This window comes from Schistocerca gregaria, chromosome X (genome assembly GCF_023897955.1).
Source record: "Schistocerca gregaria isolate iqSchGreg1 chromosome X, iqSchGreg1.2, whole genome shotgun sequence".
NCBI classification, from domain to species: Eukaryota; Metazoa; Arthropoda; class Insecta; order Orthoptera; family Acrididae; genus Schistocerca; species Schistocerca gregaria.
The window spans coordinates 575,116,808-575,137,215 of NC_064931.1; the positions used below are offsets into that span (position 1 = coordinate 575,116,808).

At 45.4% G+C, this 20,408-nt stretch overlaps 1 protein-coding gene across 2 annotated transcripts in view; it reads right to left on the bottom strand.

The window, feature by feature from the left end:
• The window catches only part of LOC126299619 (plasma membrane calcium-transporting ATPase 3), a 1,680,486-nt gene that overhangs the window by 425,599 nt on the left and 1,234,479 nt on the right, over window positions 1-20,408 (bottom strand). The gene's annotated exons all lie outside the window — the stretch shown is intronic.

The window sequence follows — 20,408 nt, forward strand, 5'->3', positions numbered from 1 at the left end:
GACTGAAACTACTCGTGGGCTCCTTAAGTTGATGCTATTGCGTGACAAGGCAGTCCTCTCTTTTCCCTACAATGTAATTTGTAGCTACGTCTACATCTCTACTACCCAACTTGGTTTTATTCCCTATCGGAAATTCACTGACGACAAGACATAGTACGTTAAAAGAAATAAACTTGTAATGTGTATCGTATCGTTCATGATAAACTGCCACGTAACTAGTATCCCAACTGCAACGAGTAACAGACAGTTCTTGCTCATTGTTGCTGATTAGCGTCTTGTTGCTTCAGTTTTAGATATGTATAAGGACCAGTCAAAACATTTTCGCTAGAAGCCCGTACAGTCCAGAAACGGTATGACAATCGGGCAAAATCGCAATGAACATTGAGGCAATCATCCCACCGGACCACCAGATTGTTTGCAGAAGACCGTTTCCAACTGGGTGAAGAAGCCCGTAAGTGCGTGCTGTATATCATTGTCAGACAGGACTCACCGACTCTTCAAGGCATTGTTTAAGGACCAAGGGCGTGACATCGCATGGGGGGAGATCAGGACTATAGGGCGAGAGATCGATTCTCTCCCACCTGAGTTGACCTAATTCTGCGTTACATATGGTGAGTGGAGTCGTGCATTATCCTGTAACAGCAGCACCGCTTGGCGCACCGTTCCACATCGGTTGTTCTCGACAGACGTGCTGCCCGATACACATTCTTCATCCTCGGATGGATGTCTACCGGTGTTCGTCCTTCGGCAGCCAAGAAAAGAATAACAACACGTTGGTCCTGTTTGGACGCATTTGGTAATAACGTCGCATAGTTCACGTTTTTCTAATTTACCGCATGCACGTTGGAATGACATGAATGTCACACTCATCCCTCACCTACATGTCCGGTCCTTACATAACCGCATCGCAGTCGCGCTGTGTCGCATATACGCCGCAGCGAACACCTCAAACAGAAACTTTTTGATTGACCAATATCCTTAACATCGGTTTGTTGCAGGATTCTCGAACATATTCTGAGTTCGAATATAATGAATTTCCTTGAGACAGAGAAGTTGCTGCCCATGCATCAGAACGGCTTTAGAAAGCATCGCTCCTGCGAAACACAACTCGCCCTTTTTTCACATGATATCTTGCGAACCATGGATGAAGGGTATCAGACGGATGCCATATTCCTTGACTTCCGGAAAGCGTTTGACTCGGTGCCCCACTGCAGACTCCTAACTAAGGTACGAGCATATGGGATTGCTTCCCAAATATGTGAGTGGCTCGAAGACTTCTTAAGTAATAGAACCCGGTACGTTGTCCTCGATGGTGAGTGTTTATCGGAGGTGAGGGTATCATCTGCAGTGCCCCAGGGAAGTGTGGTAGATCCGCTGTTGTTTTCTATCTACATAAATGATCTTTTGGATTAGGTGGATAGCAATGTGCGGCTGTTTGCTGATGATGCTGTGGTGTACGGGAAGGTGTCGTCGTTGAGTGACTGTAGGAGGATACAAGATGACTTGGACAGGATTTGTGATTGGTGTAAAGAATGGCAGCTAACTCTAAATATAGATAAATGTAAATTTGTTTGAATACTCCATTAGTAGTGTAGCGCTTGACACATTCACGTCGATTAAGTATTTGGGCGTAACACGTAACATTACAGAGCGATATGAAGTGGGACAAGCATGTAATGGCAGTTGTGGGGATGGCGGATAGTCGTCTTCGGTTCATTGGTAGAATTTTGGGAAGATGTTGTTCATCTATAAAGGAGACCGCTTATAAAACATGAATACGACCTATTCTTGAGTACTGCTCGAGCGTTTGGGATCCCTATCAGGTCGCTTCTGAGGAAATTTTGAAAACCAGCATTTGAGGCTGACTGCAGTACAATTTTAATACCGCCAACTTAAATTTCGCGGGAAGACCACAAAGATAAGATAAGAGAGAGTAGGGCTCGCACAGAGGCATATAGTTAGTTATTTTTCCCTCGTTCTGTTTGGGAGTGGAACAGGGAGAGAAGATGCTAGTTGTGGTACGAGGTACCCTCCGCCAAGCACCGTATGGTGGATTGCGGAGTATGTATGTAGACGACGTAGATGTAGATGTAGTTGTTTCTAGGGGTAATTAACATTATATATTGTAAGTTACTGAATTATGTACATATTAACTACGTTACTGAACCAATATTTATATGTCATCCTGGGCAACTTCCAGTGAAGGAACGGGAACCACGCACTGGCGAGGATCAACATCCGGCGGGACAGTATCGGATACATGTGAGATTATTGCTTCGTAGAACAGAACAGAAGAAAGCTGTGGCCCACGGTAGCACGTCCTCTGTCGATGGCTCGGGCTTGTAGTGAAAGGCTTTACCAACAGGATAGGCCTGGTCGAGCCAGAGTTAGACGCTATTCTCAAACATAACAGCGGCGAGGTTCGCGTAAGCTGCTAAATCATTATCTGACACATAGTTGAATAAAAGTCGAAAAAGTTTATCCACTTAAAAAAAAATTGTATACGTGAATATTGCTCCATTGACGCCACAGCAATAAGCAACCCTGGACGAGGGAAGTAGGGTTAACAGTCCTTCTGCGCTATCGACAGCATCTCCATCGACCGCAGGCGGCACTGGCGCCGCGCGCCGCACAGAGCTACGCGAGAGACGGCACTTCTATAAACCTCCCGCCAGCGCGCCGCCGTGCGGGGGCGGGCTCGTTATCCATCGCTCGCTGTTCTGCGTCGGGTGGCGCCACGCATACACGCCGCTAAAGGACGCGGAAGTAACATGACCTCACTGCACGCACCTCTGATTGGCAGGCGAGTCCTTTTAAGCAGCCACAATTCAGAGCTCTCCACACATCGAGTGAATGTACATCTACATCTACATCTACATCCATACTCCGCAAGCCACCTGACGGTGTGTGGCGGAGGGTACCCTGAGTACCTCTATCGGTTCTCCCTTCTATTCCAGTCTCGTATTGTACGTGGAAAGAAGGATTGTCGGTATACTTCTGTGTGGGCTCTAATCTCTCTGATTTTATCCTCATGGTCTCTTCGCGAGATATACGTAGGAGGGAGCAACATACTGCTAGACTCTTCGGTGAAGGTATGTTCTCGAAACTTTAACAAAAGCCCGTACCGAGCTACTGAGCGTCTCTCCTGCAGAGTCTTCCACTGGAGTTTATCTATCATCTCCGTAACGCTTTCGCAATTACTAAATGATCCTGTAACGAAGCGCGCTGCTCTCCGTTGGATCTTCTCTATCTCTTCTATCAACCCTACCTGGTGCGGATCCCACACTGCTGAGCAGTATTCAAGCATTGGGCGAACAAGCGTACTGTAACCTACTTCCTTTGTTGTCGGATTGCATTTCCTTAGGATTTTTCCAATGAATCTCAGTCTGGCATGTGCTTTACCGACGATCAACTTTATATGATCATTCCATTTTAAATCACTCCTAATGAGTACTCCCAGATAATTTATGGAATTAACTGCTTCCAGTTGCTGACCTGCTATTTTGTAGCTAAATGATAAGGGACCTATCTTTCTATGTATTCGCATCACATTACACTTGTCTACATTGAGATTCAATTGCCATTCCGTGCACCATGCGTCAATTCGCTGCAGATCCTCCTGCATTTCAGTACAATTTTCCATTGTTGCAAGCTCTCGATACACCACAGCATCATCTGCAAAAAGCCTCAGTGAACTTCCGATGTCATCCACCAGGTCATTTATGTATATTGTGAATAGCAACGGTCCTATGACAGAGTGATTTTTTTTCACCTTGTACAAACTCTAGGGGTTGATCGATGAGAAGATACGGAATAAAAAAGGTCTGATGAACTTATGTGCGGAAATGCACTGTTTCCAGGCTAGATACCATTTATTCAGTCATACTGTGTAACTGAGACTGCGATATGATACGCGCTGTACCATGCAGCCACAGTTACAGTATGCATGGTTTCCTCCTAGAGGGTGCTACTGTTCCTCGTACGTTATGCCCTAGCGCCCTCTCCTGCCATAGTAATTGGTAATGTTCTGTCCGATTCACTTCTCTTGCTGACTCACCTTGTAGTCGCTACAGCGTTGTAAACAATGGTTCAGTATTCGAATCGAGAGCTTGCCGACAAGGTGTATACTTTCGGAAAGGTATATAGCAACGGGTGGCGGGCAGCAAGGTTTTATCAGGAGATCTATCCACACCGATAGCAACCACAGCATTCAATGTCTGCAACAGTGTTTCGCCGTTTGTCTGAGACAGGGTCGTTTCAGGAACCAGGAAATCGTGAAGGACATACCCGAAATGTTCGAGCACCAGACTTGGCAGAAAATATGATTAACACTGTGGAAGGCAGTTGGCCCGCCAGTAAAGGGGAAGACAGACGACCGTGTGAAAAATTCTCCATGACAGTTGTTACTACCCTTATCACTTGCAGAGTATGTAGGGCTTACTAGCGACAGACATTCCACATCGGTAGAAATTTTGTCACTGATTTCTTCACCAGGCAACCACAGTTTCGGGATTTGTGTCATCCATCCTATTCACAGATGAGGCCATCTTTACGCGGAGTAGTATCTTCAACTTTCATAACAGTCACCTGTGGTATAGCATGCAGAGGCCCCATGGTATAGTGACCGCGAATCATCAGCATCCGTGCAACCGGAATGTGTGGGCCGGAATAACTGGCGATCTTCCTTCCACATCTCCCTTTCACGTCACCTAAAAGGCAGGAATTATCGGCGTTTCTTGTGGGTGACTTTGTCGCCCCTGTTGGAAGAAGTACCATTGATGTGGCTGCTGTATGATGGTGCTCTAGCCCACTTCACCGTTAACATCTGGACGCAACTCAAACGTTTCTTCCGTGGTCAATGGATCGGACGAGGGGGTCCAGTTGCATGGCCTGCTCGTTCAGCGGATCTCCAGCCGTGCGATTTCTGGTTATGGGGCCATCTCAGAAGTAACGTGTATGCAGAGCCCGTTCCAGATGTGGTAACAAAAAATGGTTCGAATGGCTCTGAGCACTATGGGACGTAACATCTGAGGTCATCAGTCCCCTAGAGCTTAGAACTACTTAGACCGAACTAACCTAAGTACATCACACACATCCATGCCCGTGGATTCGAACCTGCGAACTTAGCGGTCGCGCGGTTCCAGACTGAAGCGCCTAGAACCGCAGGCCACCAGCGGCCGGCTGTGGAGACACTGGAGCACTGTATTCATGCTGCCTTTGGCACTGTTCGGATGCAGCCTGGCCGATGTGAACATGCTACGGTGTGTACACGGATGCGTTGAGGCACATGGAAACCATTTCCAACACATACTGCAACTATGTGACTATGTGTATTACACCGCAGTCTCTGTAAACCACGTACGTCTGAATAAATGGTCTCTAGCATGGAAACCATGCACTTACGGATGTAAGTTCATTAGACATTCTTTGTTCCGTATCCTGCCATCGATCAGTCCCTAGAGTTTGAACACGTTGGAAAAAATAACCCTGAATAGAATTAGAAACATCAGTGTGGAACATTGCAGTGGGGAATGTTACATCTAAGTAGCACAACGTTATTAAGCAGTAATAACATTGTGTCTTATACTATAAGGTGACAGATGTCATGATATAGCGATATGCACCCATACAGATGGCGGAAGTATAACGTACACAAGGTATAGAAGGGCAGTGCACTAGCGGAATGTCATTTGCACTCAGCTGATTCATGTGAAAATGTTTCCAACGTCATTATGACCGCACGACGGGAGTTAACAGACTTTGAAAACGGAATGTTAGTTGGAGCTAGACGCATGGGACATCCGATTTCGGAACTCGGTAGGGAATGCAGTATTTTGAGATCCACAGTGTCAACAGTGTGCCGAGAATAGTAAATCTCAGGCATTGCCTCTCATCACGGACAACGCACTGGCCGACGGTCTTCGTCTAACGACCGAGGCAGCGGCTTTTGCATAGAGTTGTCAGTGCTGACATACAAGAAACACTGCATGAAATAACCGCAGAAATGAGAGTGGGACGTACGATGAACATACGTTACTACAGTGCGGCGCAATTTGGCGTTAATGCGCTATGCCAGCAAACGACCGACATGACTGCGTCTCTAACAGCACGACATCGCCTTCAGCGCCTCTCCTGGGCTCGTGACCATATCGGTTGAACCCTAGACGACTGGAAAACCGTGGCCTGGTCAGATAAAGCCCGATTTCAGTTGGTACAAATACGTCCGACCTCCTGTGGGGATCTCTAAGTAGCGAACAGGAGTATAGTGGACAGGGACTGTGGATATGTAGCGCTCGGTGGGTGTGTGGATCGGCCGTCAGGCGTACCGAGATACTCTGTGCTGTTGCGATAACGCTGTGTCCCCCATGACGCAGTCGTTACCGCACATACACAGGAAGAAGAAGATCCCGGTTTCGAACCCTGGTCCAGTACACATTTTCGCTTGTCGCCACTGATTCCGCTTAATGTCCCGCTGCAGCTGATAGCAGTCATAGCCCTTCATTTTACCTCTACATTAATGGTGCCTCATTAGTCAGTTTTGGACTGTAGTCATATTCAAATGCAACTGTATGTTATGACGTGCGTGACACGGCAGAAAATCCTAAGAAATTTTGGTCTTATGTCAAAGCGGTAGGTGTGTCAAAACAAAATGTCCAGACACTGTGTGACCAAAATGGTACTGAAACAGAGGATGACAGACTAAACGCCGAAATACCAAATGTCTTTTTCCAAAGCTCTTTCACAGAGGAAGACTGCATTGTAGTTCCTCCTCTAGATTGTCGCACGGATGACAAAACGGTAGATATCGAAATAGATGACAGAGGGATAAAAAACAATTAAAATCGCTCAAAAGAGGAAAGGCTGCTGGCCCTGATGGGATACCAGTTCGGCTTTACACAGAGTACGCGAAGGAACTTGCCCCCATTCTTGCAGCGGTATACCGTAGGTCTCTAGAAGAGCGAAGCGTTCCAAAGGATTGGGAAAGGGCACAGGTCATCCCCGTTTTCGAGAAGGGACGTCGAACAGATCTGCAGAACTATAGACCTATATCTCAAACGTCGATCAGTTGTAGAATTTTGGAACACGTATTATGTTCGAGTATGACTTTTCTGTAGACTAGAAATCTAATCTGTAGGAATCAGCATGGGTTTCGAAAAAGACGGTCGTGTGAAACCCAGCTCGCGCTATTCGTCCACGAGACTCAGAGGGCCATAGACACGGGTTCACAGGTAGATTCCGTGTTTCTTGACTCCCGCAAGGCGTTCGATACAGTTCCCCACAGTCGTTAATGAACAAAGTAAGAGAATATGGACTATTAGACCAATTGTGTGATTGGATTGAAGAGTTTCTAGATAACAGGACGCAGTATGTCATTCTCAATGGAGAGAAGTCTTCCGAAGTAAGAGTGATTTCAGGTGTGTCGCAGGGGAGTGTCATAGGACCGTTGCTATTCACAATATATATAAGTGACCTTGTGGATAACATCGGAAGTTCACTGAGGCTTTCTACGGATGATGCTGTAGTATATCGAGAGGTTGTAACAATGGAAAATTGTACTGAAATGAAGGAGGATCTGCAACGAATTGACGCATGGGAATGGCAATTGAATCTCAATGTAGACAAGTGTAATGTTCTACGAATAGATAGAAAGAAAGATCCCATATCATTTAGCTACAATATAGCAGGTCAGCAACTGGAAGCAGTTAATTCCATAAATTATCTGGGTGTAGGCATTAGGAGTGATTTAAAATGGAATGATCATATAAAGTTGGTCGTCGGTAAAGCAGATGCCAGACTGAGATTCATTAGAAGAATCCTATGGAAATGCAATCCGAAAACAAACGAAGTAGGTTACAGTACACTTGTTCGCTCACTGCTTGAATATTGCTCATCAGTGTGGGATCCGTACCAGATAGGGTTGATAGAAGAGATAGAGAAGATCCAACGAAGAGCAGCACGCTTCGTTACAGGATCATTTAGTAATCGCGAAAGCGTTACGGAGATGATAGATAAACTCCAGTGGAAGACTCTGCAGGAGAGACGCTCAGTAGTTTTTGTTGAAGTTTCGAGAACATACCTTCACCGAGGAGTCAAGCAGTATATCTCGCGAGGAGACCATGAGGATAAAATCAGAGAGATTAGAGCCCACACAGAGGCATATCGACAATCTTTCTTTCCACGAACAAGACGAGACTGGAATGGAAGGGAGAACCGATAGAGGTACTCAAAGTACCCTCCGCTATTTACCGTCAGGTGGCTTGCGGAGTATGGATGTAGATGTAGATGCCATCATATTTAAAACCAATTCTTGTGGTGTGAGAACAGAATATTTTTCCAAGACACAACTAAAGTTACTGGTCCCACATAACGCGAATTGATTTTGAATATGAAGATACACACGTTATTGGTCTAATTTTGAATATGAAAAATGGCCTCGGATCGAAACTGATTCGTAATGCACAGTAAATTTTGAAGTATAAGTTTAAACTTATTCCCGAAAATTGAACTGACAATGATGGGCGAAATGGGTTTGACCTTCGAAAGACACGCTAAGGCTGTGGACATGATTATGGGGAAATAATATACATTTAAACGTACAACAGTCTCTTACGCCTGTTAACTTTAATTTCCTTTGGTTTTTTCTTAATTTTGCACCGGCGAAAGTGAGCTTAATGCAGTATAGGCATACAATAAACAATTTTGCGAGAAATATACGAGGTGAAAATTAATAATTTCCTGACTGGAAATGGAGGAAAAAAGATCCTATGAACATGTGTCCGGAAAGGTGTGCGTGCAACGATGACAAATGGTTCCGGAACACAGTACAGAGTAGCATCGCATCCATGGAATTGTAGGTGACAGGGACAGTAGCGGTTGTCATGCAGGATACACATAATCGTACTTCGGCTTACACCATGATGACGGGCCACTTGCTTGGAGCTTGTCCTAGGGTTCGTCTCAATATCCTGCAGTGCGAGGTTCTCCAAATCTGGTGAACGCACAGTCAGCCATCTTCATGCGCATTCATCTGTCTGAAAGGGCCTATGATTACGCAAACGTCCAAAGGGTTTGAAATGATGTGTGATGTGGCTGGTGTCAGTAAGGGTGTTATGGCATGGTCGTGCTGCCTCTCGACCGTTTCCATCTGCTCCGCCGTACACAAACACCGTCTCGGCTTGTTCCCGACATGAATACCGGACCATTCTGCTGCTCACAGTACGCTTCGTCAACCACACAGTCTGCAACACACACGGATGTGTCATTAGAGGAACCGTCATTCGTCAGGGAAATCTGTCGTGGCTGCGATGCATTTCCAGACACATGCCCATAGGACCTTTTTTCCACCATTTTCAGCGAGGAATCCGTCGCTGCCGTTTGTTGGTTTTATTAACTTTCACGCTGTATTTATCAATTACGGATAGAATTCCACTGCACGAATTAGTACCCTCTGGGGTGAATTTCTTTTTATATCAAATGGTTCAAATGGCTCTAAACACTAGGAGACTTAACATCGGACGTCACCAGTCCACTAGACTTAGAACTACTTAAACCTAACTAACCTAAGGACATTGGCCGGCCGCGGTGGTCTCGCGGTTCTAGGCGCTCAGTCCGGAGCCGCGTGACTGCTACGGTCGCAGGTTCGAATCCTGCCTCGGGCATGGATGTGTGTGATGTCCTTAGGTTAGTTAGGTTTAAGTAGTCTTAAGTTCTAGGGGACTGATGACCTAAGATGTTAAGTCCCATAGTGCTCAGAGCCTAAGGACATTACACACATCCATGCCCGAGGCAGGATCCGAACCTGCGATCGCAGCAACAGCGCGACTCTGGACTGAAGCGCCTAGAACCGCTCGGTAACATCGGCCGGTTCTTATTATATCTAACGAAATATTTCTCTGAGACCGTCATCAGGAACAACTTTTCTGTACTTCTTCCTTCGTGGCACTCGGATTCACCAGCGATTTCCTATACGGAAAAAAAACTATTCTGATAGTTTATTATATACGATTTCTATGATCAACCGTGTAAATTTTTTTTTTTGTTTAGCTCAATGTTTCAACAAAATCGAGTTACGACAAGGGACATCTCGGTTACATTTCTTTTGCCCCAAAATACGTATACTATTCTAAAGAGTATTTCAAAGATACCTTTTGCGATACTGTTACAGTCCTTGTTTACACTAACAATTGGTACCCTCGTAAGAATGAAACGAGCGAAAAGCTTTCTAGAAATTACTGGCATGAATATAGTTTCCTTTCCACCAGAAGTTTAAAATTTCTGTGAGAAGGGCGGCAGGTTAAATTACTTAAAAATTAAACTGTTAAATTTTGAGGAAAAATGCTCATCGATACCTTTCGCAGATTGAAATTTTGGCTTTTGGCTCGCCTAGTTGACACTCAAACACGAAGAAAGACAGACGAAACTTTCAGATAGAGGAACGAAAGAAGTCGCCCTGGAGCCCTGTCAGAAATCCTAGTCCCTGTCTCTTCTGTTCCTGGTGCCTTCACGATCCTTGCGACGTACTACTTATCTCCCATTTATTGCAGTTAACTATTTATGTCTGTTCACGTCAGTGTCGTCGTGTTATAAAGAAATCTCTGACCCGAAAACACTGGAGCTGCGACCTTTGGAGGGATGGGTTGCGTGCCGGCTTTGCGTCGCCGTCAGCGGGGGACGAGTGAAAGACCGGAGCGCGGCCCGGAACAGCCGGAGCAATTCAATTAAGGCAGTGCCGTCTTGGGCCGCGGCGCTGTGTCTCGCAAAACGAAGGGACGTCACGCCTCGTTGTTCTCTTTAAGTCTCTGCTTTCCACTTTAGCCGTGCAGTGAATTCCTGCTCACCATTAGCTGTTCGTTTCCACTTCGTTCAGATATAGTGGGAGAAATTGTTCTGTGGCAGAAACGTTGACGTTTGCGACTCGTAAATGTGATGTGCTATGTCATTCCAGTAACGGAGACGGATATTTTCTGAATTAGCAGCTTCCAATAACGCTAGACTTCGGAACGCTTTTTCTGGACACGATGCCGTGCGAGCCGGCCGCGTGGTCAAGCGGTTCTAGGCGCTTCAGTCCAGAACTGCGCGGCTGCTACGGTTGCAGGTTCGAATCCTGCCTCGGGCATGGATGTGTGTGATATCCTTAAGTTAGTTAAGTTTAACTAGTTCTAAGTTCTAGGGGACTGATGACCTGAGCTGTTAAGTCCCATAGTGCTTAGAGCCATTTGACACCGAGAGAAGTGGCGCAGTGGTTAGCACACTGGATTGGCATTCGGGAGAACATGGTTCAAATACACGTCCAGGAATCCAGATTCAGGTTTTCCGTGGTTTCCCTAAAACGCTTCAGGAAAATGCCGATGGATGCTTTGGAAAGACACGGCCGATTTCCTTCCCTATCGTTGCAACAATTCTAGCTTGTACTCAGTCTATAATGACCTCGATGTCGGCGGGACAACAAACACTCATCTACCTTCCTTTTTCTGGACACGGCAGTTAAGCTTAGTGTTATAAAACCGTTTCAACAGTCTGCTATTGGAAGATGATAGGCGGTTGTTACAAAGACTGGTAACTGATCCTCAACATAACTAAACACAAAGTAATCTGCATAAATAAACAAAAAAAGAAAAAAAACCATGGAGTTGCGCAGTCACTGAACTCTACAATCGGTGATCAGTCACTCAAATCATTTTCAATGGTCAGGTATACAGGAACGACCACATAAATATAGTCGTGTGGTAGGCAGGCTCAAGATCGGCATTTCATGGAAGTGTGATTCACTTAAAAATAAAGGTGCGACCGATTCCTGTCAATCTTTAATCTATCATATAAATTTCTGTCAGTACATGAAGACTAATCTCAGGAAACGATGTAGGAGTTTTGATACTGTTTTGTCTAATAGACAGACTGATTCATGATGAAGGTTTATATATATATCACCCCGGTTCCCAGAACTCCTGAAGATAGACGTTGACTGTGGGTATTGTATCACAGACACCTTCCCTTTGACTGTTTGAGATGTCACTAAACCCGCCCAAAGATGTACACAACCATGCATGAGCAGCGCCTATTAGACGGAGGGGGTCCGACAGCCGATCAGTTCCTGTCACTCCACCTTGAAGAAGGTACACGGCTTGTATTGTCTGTAGTTCAGCCATGCCTAGACCGTCAACACCGCGGTTCGATCGCGTCAGAATTGTTACTTTGTGCCAGGAAGGACTCTCAACAACGGAAGTGTCCAGGCGTCTCTTAGTGAATCAAAGCGATGTTGTTCGGACATGGAGAGGATACAGAGACACAGGAACTGTCGGTGACATGCCTCGTTCAGGGCGCCAAAGGGCTACTACTGCAGTGGATGACCGCTACCTACGGATTATGGCTCGGACGAATCCTGATAGCGACGCCACGAAGTTGAATAATGCTTTTCTTGTAGCCACAGGACGTAGTGTTACGACTCAAACAGTACGCAATACGCTGCATGATCCGCAACTCCACTCCCGACGTCCATGGCGAGGTCCATCTTTGCTACCACGACACCATGCAGCGCGGTACGTATCGACCCAACAACATGTCGAATGGACCGCTCAGGATTGGCATCACGTTCTCTTCGCCGATGAGTGTCGCACACGCCTTCAACCAGACAATCGTCGGAGACGTGTTGGAGGCAACCCAGCCAGGGTGAACGCCTTAGACACACTGTCCAGCGAGTGCAACAAGGTGGAGGTTCTCTGCTGTTTTGGGGTGGCATTATGTCATGGAAGGCGCCGTAACGGCTGTACAATACGTGAATGCCATCCTCTGACCGATAATGCAATCATATCGGCAGCATATTGGCGAGGCATTCGTCTTCATGGACGACAATTTGCGCCCCCATCGTGCACATTTTGTAGCTGACTTCCTTCAGGATAACGACATCCCTCGACTAGAGTGGCCTGCATGTTCTGCAGACATGAACCCTATCGAACATGACTGGGATAGACTGAAAAGGGTTGTTTATGGACAACATGAAGCACCAACCACTCTGAGAGATCTATGCCGAATCGCCGTTGAGGGGTGGGACAATCTGGACAAACAGGGCCTTGATGAACTTGTGGATAATATGCCACGACAAATACAGACATGCATCAATGAAAGAGGACGTGCTACTGGGTATTAGAGGTATCGGTGTGTACAGTAATCTGGACCACCACCTCTGAAGGCCTTGATGTATGGTGGTACAACATTTAATGTGTGGTTTTCATGAGCAATACAAAAGGGCGAAAATGATGTTTATATTGACCTCTATTCCAATTTTCTGTGCGGGTTCCAGAAGTCTCGGAACCGAGGTGATGCAACACTTTTTTGTTGTGTGTAATTTACTATCGCTAAGTTGATAAAAGATGTTACCGGTTCCAAATTTAATTGGCGTTAGGAGTGACATATCGTGGCGGTGATGGAAGCTACGAGCTGATCAGCTACAGAGGAGGCGGTGTCTGACGAAAAACGCAGTGAACTAATTAGACAGCAGCTAAGCTCGACCAGAATCTGTTCATACATGGACCGATCAAAAGTATCCGGAAGTCTATTAGTGGTGATTAAAAATGGTTCAAATGGCTCTGAGCACTATGCTACTTACCGTCTGAGGTCATCAGTCGCCTAGAACTTAGAACTAATTAAACCTAACTAACCTAAGGACATCACACACATCCATGCCCGAGGCAGGATTCGTACCTGCGACCGTAGCAGTCACGCGGTTCCGGACTGAGCGCCTAGAACCGCTAGACCAACGCTTCCGGCTACACGCGTTTTCATATATTCTTCCACATACTGCGTTTTTTAAGCGTAGTAAGAGTACCACATCGTAAGCATGTCTGTGACTTCCAGCCACTCTTAGCCACTCTTCTGTCTCTCCCACTCCCCCCCCCCCCCCCTCCTTGCTCAAACCCAGATGTGTTGACAAAGGTACAACGAGGGATCGCCATATTGTGCCCAAACCACATTGTAATGCCTTCACATCTCCGCCTTCCACCCGAGAACATGTAGTGGACTTCCTGTAACATTCTGTGTCAGGCCGTATCATTGGTCGGAATCTAGTGGCAGCCGGACTAGGGAATTACCGTCACATGCGTACGCTACCTTACACAACATAATAGAAACGACTGCATTTAGAATGGTGCCGCAACTGGGTAGCAGTCGCACTGTGTTCAGTGATGAATCGTGATTGTGCACTATCTGGGATGACCATTGTCAGAGAATATGGCGGGGATCTGGGGAGAGGTCCCATTCTTCCAACTTCTTGGAGAGGCACAGTTGTGTTACTGCTTGCGTCACAGTGTGGGGAATATTGAGTATTACACTAGCTAATGGCTGGTAGTCATTGAGGGAACTTTGACAGCACAACAGTACGTCAGGAATATCCCGCATCCTCATATATTACTCCTCATGCGAAAGTGTCATTGGGTCATTTTTCAACGGGACAACGATCTTCCAAGCATGGCACCTGTCTCTATACACTGTCTGCGTGATGATGAATTACTCTTGTGACTAGAAAGATCCCCAGATCTGTCTCCGATAGAACATATGTGGAAACAGCTCCGACGTCAGCTTTGTCCAGTACCAATTTCCAGTATATCGAAGACCGTCTACAAATAGCTATGGGCCGGCTTGCCTCAGGAGACGACGGCTTTATGACACACCTGCATACACTCAGATTAGAGGAGATGCAACGTCATACTCATAAGTGGACTCATACCGCCAAGTTATTTGTAAATCTGGCTCGAATTTGCAAGCACTGAAATAAAATTACATATCCTTTCAAACAGTGAAGTTTCATTTAGTTTTTTCGTCCCCTCCTTGGTGCTTCACATTTTTTTTTATCAGGCAATTTAGTTTTCAGGTGAGGGGGGGGGGATTTTTAGGTGTGAGTGATGGCGGTGAGCGATGATTTTGGTGAGTTGGGAATGGGGTATAGGAGAGGAAGGGGTCCCACCAAAGTACTTACTTCGGGGCTCCCATGACTTTAGTCTCTCCGCTTTGCTTCTCTCCATTATTCCAGTGTCACAGCAAAGTACAAGCCTTTTTGCCTCCACCTCTTCTATGTTACTGACGTTCTCGTGATTGACCTATGACGCTCCGATAGGGAACTTATCAAAACCAACTAACCCTGACTGTAGGCAATGCTGCTAACGATGTAGATGTGAAACTGAAAAGCAGTAATCATTTAGAATAAAGTTTTCCCTTGTTTTCTTAAAACCGTCCAGACGATCGACGGGATATCTGGAAGCGCAGTCACGCCACATGCCGTTGCCAAATGCGTGCGAGCAGCCGGGCAGCAGCGACCCCGTTTGCGGGAGGTTAGTAGAGCGAGTAGCGAGCGGGAGAGCTCGTTCAGCTGGAAGCGACGCAAGACTGCCTCCCCGAGGCAAGTCAGGGCGCCGCAACGGAACGTCTAAAGCACTCGAAAAGCACTCGTCTCCAAATTGTATTTACTTAGGAGGAGTGTCTGCCGTTCTCACACTCATCGAGTGCCTCTGTTGTCGAAGTTAGTGGTCAATTACTTTCTGGTGAACTTCCTATCGGATCCCGACAGACCTATCACCAGAGAGCAAAACATCTGAAATCTAGAAATGACTTAGAAGACTGAGTCAGAAATCTTTGTAACTAGCTGTATCTCTGGGGCGTCAGGAAGGAGTTTCACACTGGTCTGCTAAGTGCAATTTGTGTGAGATGAGCTTTTAACGGATCTCCACCCAACTTACATCACCATATCCATGATTATATCTGCTCACGTTACTAAATACAGCATATTTTTCTTTCCTTCCTACTCCAATACATTTGATCCCGAAATCATTTGCAATCACCACGCACCCTTCTATTTACCTGACTTAGTCCACTGTGGCCACTGGTCCTACACTCACACATCACCTCTTCTCAGCCACATTCCTTCTATCATCCCCATCCCCTTAGGAAGGATCTTTTAAGTAAAATCAACAATATCACCAACCAGCATCATATTCCCCTTTCACAAACAAAATAAACACCACCTCCTGTTGAATATCCAACGATGCACATTTTATACATTTTTTAAAAAATCCGCTAAGTACTTTTTCTTTGCTTTAAAAATCGATTAACCGAAGAGCTTGTTTTACACTGCTGCCAGCTCGCTTCCCATCTTTGCGGGACAAGGGGGATGAAAATGATTGTGAGTTTCTTCTTATCAAAGACAAGAAATAATGAAGACTAATTTTCTGCTACCGAGAATAGAACACCATCAAAAAGAATACCACAGTTACACACACCATCCTGAACGTCATACAATTACACACTAAAATACTTGATTTAGGAACAGGAAGTGACGTCAGAGTTTAACGTTCCATGGGCGATGAGGTCATGCTAGTTGGACACAGATAGGGGAGGAAACCGACACTGACCTTTTCAACGGAATAACCTCGGCAGTCGCCTCAATGGATTAATGGAATCCGCGGAAAACCTAAGGATGGATAGACGACTGGCAATTGGAACCTCGCTTCTTCCGAAGGTGCTGCCTGTTTGTGCCACCTCACTCTTTTAGGATTAAGTCTTTCGTATATGCAGGTCCACAGCCGCTGTGGATTTCGTGAGAGAAGCCATTTTCCTGCGTAGAGTTTGTTCCATAATTTAGCGATTAGCTAATTTCATTCCCTTGAGCATTATCGAGCTACATCACAGTAAAAAGAGTATTTTAATGGTACTTATTTCCTTTTCCAGCGGTCACCAGTCCTGCAGACAATGTTCTACATCAACAATAAGTATTCATAGCATTCTATTCTGTCTGTTACTGTTTCGTCTCAATTCACTTCATTCAGAGCTTCTCCATCTTTCTTTATGTCGCCCTCACATCTGTTTCTTGACCTACCTATGAATACTTTTGTTGTAATATGGGCAATCAAAGCCTGTTTAAGAAGTTTGGTCTCTGGCACACGGATTACATGACCTGCCCACTGGAGCCGTCTGTTCTTTTGCTGCTGTAAAACTTTGGCTGCTTCTTGATCTCACAGATTTCATTATTATTTATTGCTCTTCGAGTATCTCTCACCTGACCCTAAATTCTTCTCGTCGTCTTTCTTCCAAATGTTAGAAACTTTTGCGTCTCTTTATTAGTTAGTGTGCACCTTCATCATAGAAAACAATGGAGCGTGCAATGACACCGGAGATCTTCATTTTCGCAGAATGTGGTATGGCATTTTCGTTTACATCTATGGGTATTTGAGTACAACAACCATATCAACATCCCCGGTGCTTGAGCTGAACAATAGACTTAAACTTGTGTCCGTCAGTTGTGAAAGTGCTGGTGTGCACATTTAGTTCTGCCAGCTTGCGTATGTTCTGTTTTTTTATTTACTTATGAGTAGTCCTGCTTTAGTTGCTGCTATGCCGATACTTTTATACATCTGCCCAAGGTATAGTTCGCTCTCGCTCACTAACCCTATGTCGTCTGCGTAAGCAAAAATCTCAAAACTGCTACCTTCCTTTCGTACCCCATTACACCCTCCAACATTGCTCTCCCTTACGAATTCCTCCAGTGTGATATTAAATAGTACGAATGACAGGAGCCGGCCGTTGTGGCCTAGTGCTTCTAGGCGCTCCAGTCTAGAATCGCATGACCGCTACGGTCGCAGATTCGAATCCTTCCTCGGGCATGGGTGTGTGTGATGTCCTTAGGTTAGTTAGGTTTAAGTAGTTCTAAGTTCTAGGGGACTGATGACCTCAGATGTTAAGTCCCATAGTGCTCAGAGCCATTTGAATGACAGTACATACCAGTGTCTCAACCCAGTTCTTATCAGGAAAGGTTGTCTGTATGCTCCTCCAATTCGTACTATCGCACTCTATTTACCCATATGTACTCTAATAATTTCACTGAGTTTACACTGAGGTGACAAAAGTCATAGGACAGCGATATGGACATGGACAAATTGTCTTACTATGTCGTACACAAGGTATAAAAGGGCGGTGCATTGGTGGATCTGTCATTTGTACTCAGGTGATTCATGTGAAAAGGTTAATGGCGTTATTCAAGCCGCACGACGTGAATTAACTGACCTTGAACGCGGAATAGCAGCGTTTGCTGACAGACAAGTAACAAGTAAAATATTTTTGAAAAATCAGTATCTGTTTCAACAGCTGTGTCACTTCTTTCTTAAAACTACGTTAAACAACAGACCAGCCGCACGAGGATAAAAAGTGACGTAAGGCTATTGGGCAAAAACGTGAATTTTCAAAAAATTTCGAGCAAGTTGACAGATGGTTGTGAAAAGAATTTGGGAACGGATGTGAGTGATACAGGGTAAGCTGCGTGATTTTTGGGCAGTTGATTTTGAGACGTGGGAAACAGCAATGCTGCGCGATATCTCTAATAATTCTATTCCGGGCAGCGCGGGATAGCCGTACGGTCTTTGGGGTCTTGTCACGGTCCGCGCGGCTACTACCGTCGGAGGTTCGAGTTCTCCCTCGGGCATGGATGTGTGTGCCGTCCTTAGCGTAAGTTAGTTCAAGTTAGATTAAATAGTGTGTAAGCTTATGGACCGGTGACCGCAGCAGTTTGGTCCCATAAGACCTTTCCACAAATTAAAAAAAAAGTCTGTTCTGTTCATCAATCTGTGGGGCTTAACTCACGATTTTCGATAGAACTAAACAATCATTTTTCAGCATACACTGCTTCCACAGCATTTCAGATCGAACAGAGAGTAACAGCAGTAGTAAACACGAAACACTTCTTCGGACGCACAGCGTATCTAGACGTTTTCTCATCAGATACGCGAAGGTAAAACATTTCATTTCAGGTGGCCAGATGTGGATATCTTTCAGGATGATGGCTCACGTGTTTCTTAGTGAGATCAAGGGAATCGCCATCCATAACTTCCCCAATTTTTTCAAGTTACCGCAAATGCAGCGATAGTGGATTAAGGCACACTTAAAGTAAATGGTTCCACCTGAAATTTTTCCACTAATGCTCACAGTTTGATGTTTCGATGATAGTTGTTCTGGTTTTGAGCGCTTGACAAAGAGATCCAGAGAGAAACGGCAGCGGGATATGATTAAATGAGCAATGTGGTTGTAAACGCATTATGTATGTTTAGAACTGTGGAGTAATCGTGGTGACAAAGTATGAGATGCGTGGAATTCGTGGTATATTCTTCGTAAACATTTTGATTAAACTCTATGGGTATACTCCGTACGTCACTTTACACGGTATCATTGTGGCTGATTTGAGATCATTAGATGCTCCCTTGCTTATTCCATTCGCTTAAAGGCGAGAATTGTTCACTTTCGCTAATCCACTGATTCTCTTAGCTTATTGTGATACTTACACAATTTATATGTAGGAGGCACTAGAATTGTTTACAGTCCGTCTGAAGCATTGGGGGAATAAGTATGAACAACATCGTTTTGTACGAGGAACGCTGCCTTTTTTTTTTTTTTTTTTTTTTTTACAACGACACAGATTTTATTTCTGTTAATATTCAACCGGTTAAAAAATTAGTCGCGTGCTTGTACTCCTTTTTGTTGTGAGGAAGTATCGAACGAACGTTTTCCACTTTTTTTTTCATACTATCGATAACAATGGCTCATTCACGTTGAAATCATTATAGACGAATAATTTTTACACTGGATAATCTATTTTTTATATACATAATATTAGAGGCGACATCCGCAAATTCTGACAGAGCCCACCATCTCCTTAAACACCTCTCCCCCTGCTCCCCACCCACCCCGTCCCCTTTGCTCTCCTGCCTCGAGAATGAATTCAGTTTTGTCTCACGTAGCTCAGAACGTCTGTTAGATGTAGAAAGCGTGTCTTAGTCATACAGTAGGAACAGTTGAAATATTGCGTAAGTAGGCGCATGGCTGCATTCGCATTGACGTGGAAGGCAGCGTGACGTGTTCCGCGTGATTCAGAATGTGGCACTGCTATTTGAGTGAGCAGATGATGTGTGAAGAAAGTTAAAGGAGACAGCCACTTTACAGTGAGTTTGGGCTTCAGCCGAAACACCGGTGTTGCTCGTCTCCTCGGACCACTCAACGTACTTTCCACGCGCGGCTAGCCTCACCGGTTAGGATGTTGGGCAAGGTTTCGAGACGAGAGCTCGAGGAAAGCACCACCCGAAATAGCCAAGATAAAGCTATGCTTCTAAACATAGCACCGAGGCGGCCCCGCCTGCCAGGAACACATCTCCGCAAAGCTCAGTTGTAACTTGTTCGTGGGCGCCTTATCGCCATGTCCGTAAACAGAGTAGAGTAGCCATCAGAGACGGCTGCCAGGTCTGTGTCATCCGCGCTGCAAAGTGTCCCGACAGCGTCTACCTCCTAATCTTCACTGTATCTTGTCTCTTAATAAATAAAAGCGGATACCTACTAAGACCAGGAGCGACAATTACTGCAGTATGTGACTCTCCCGTCTGCTC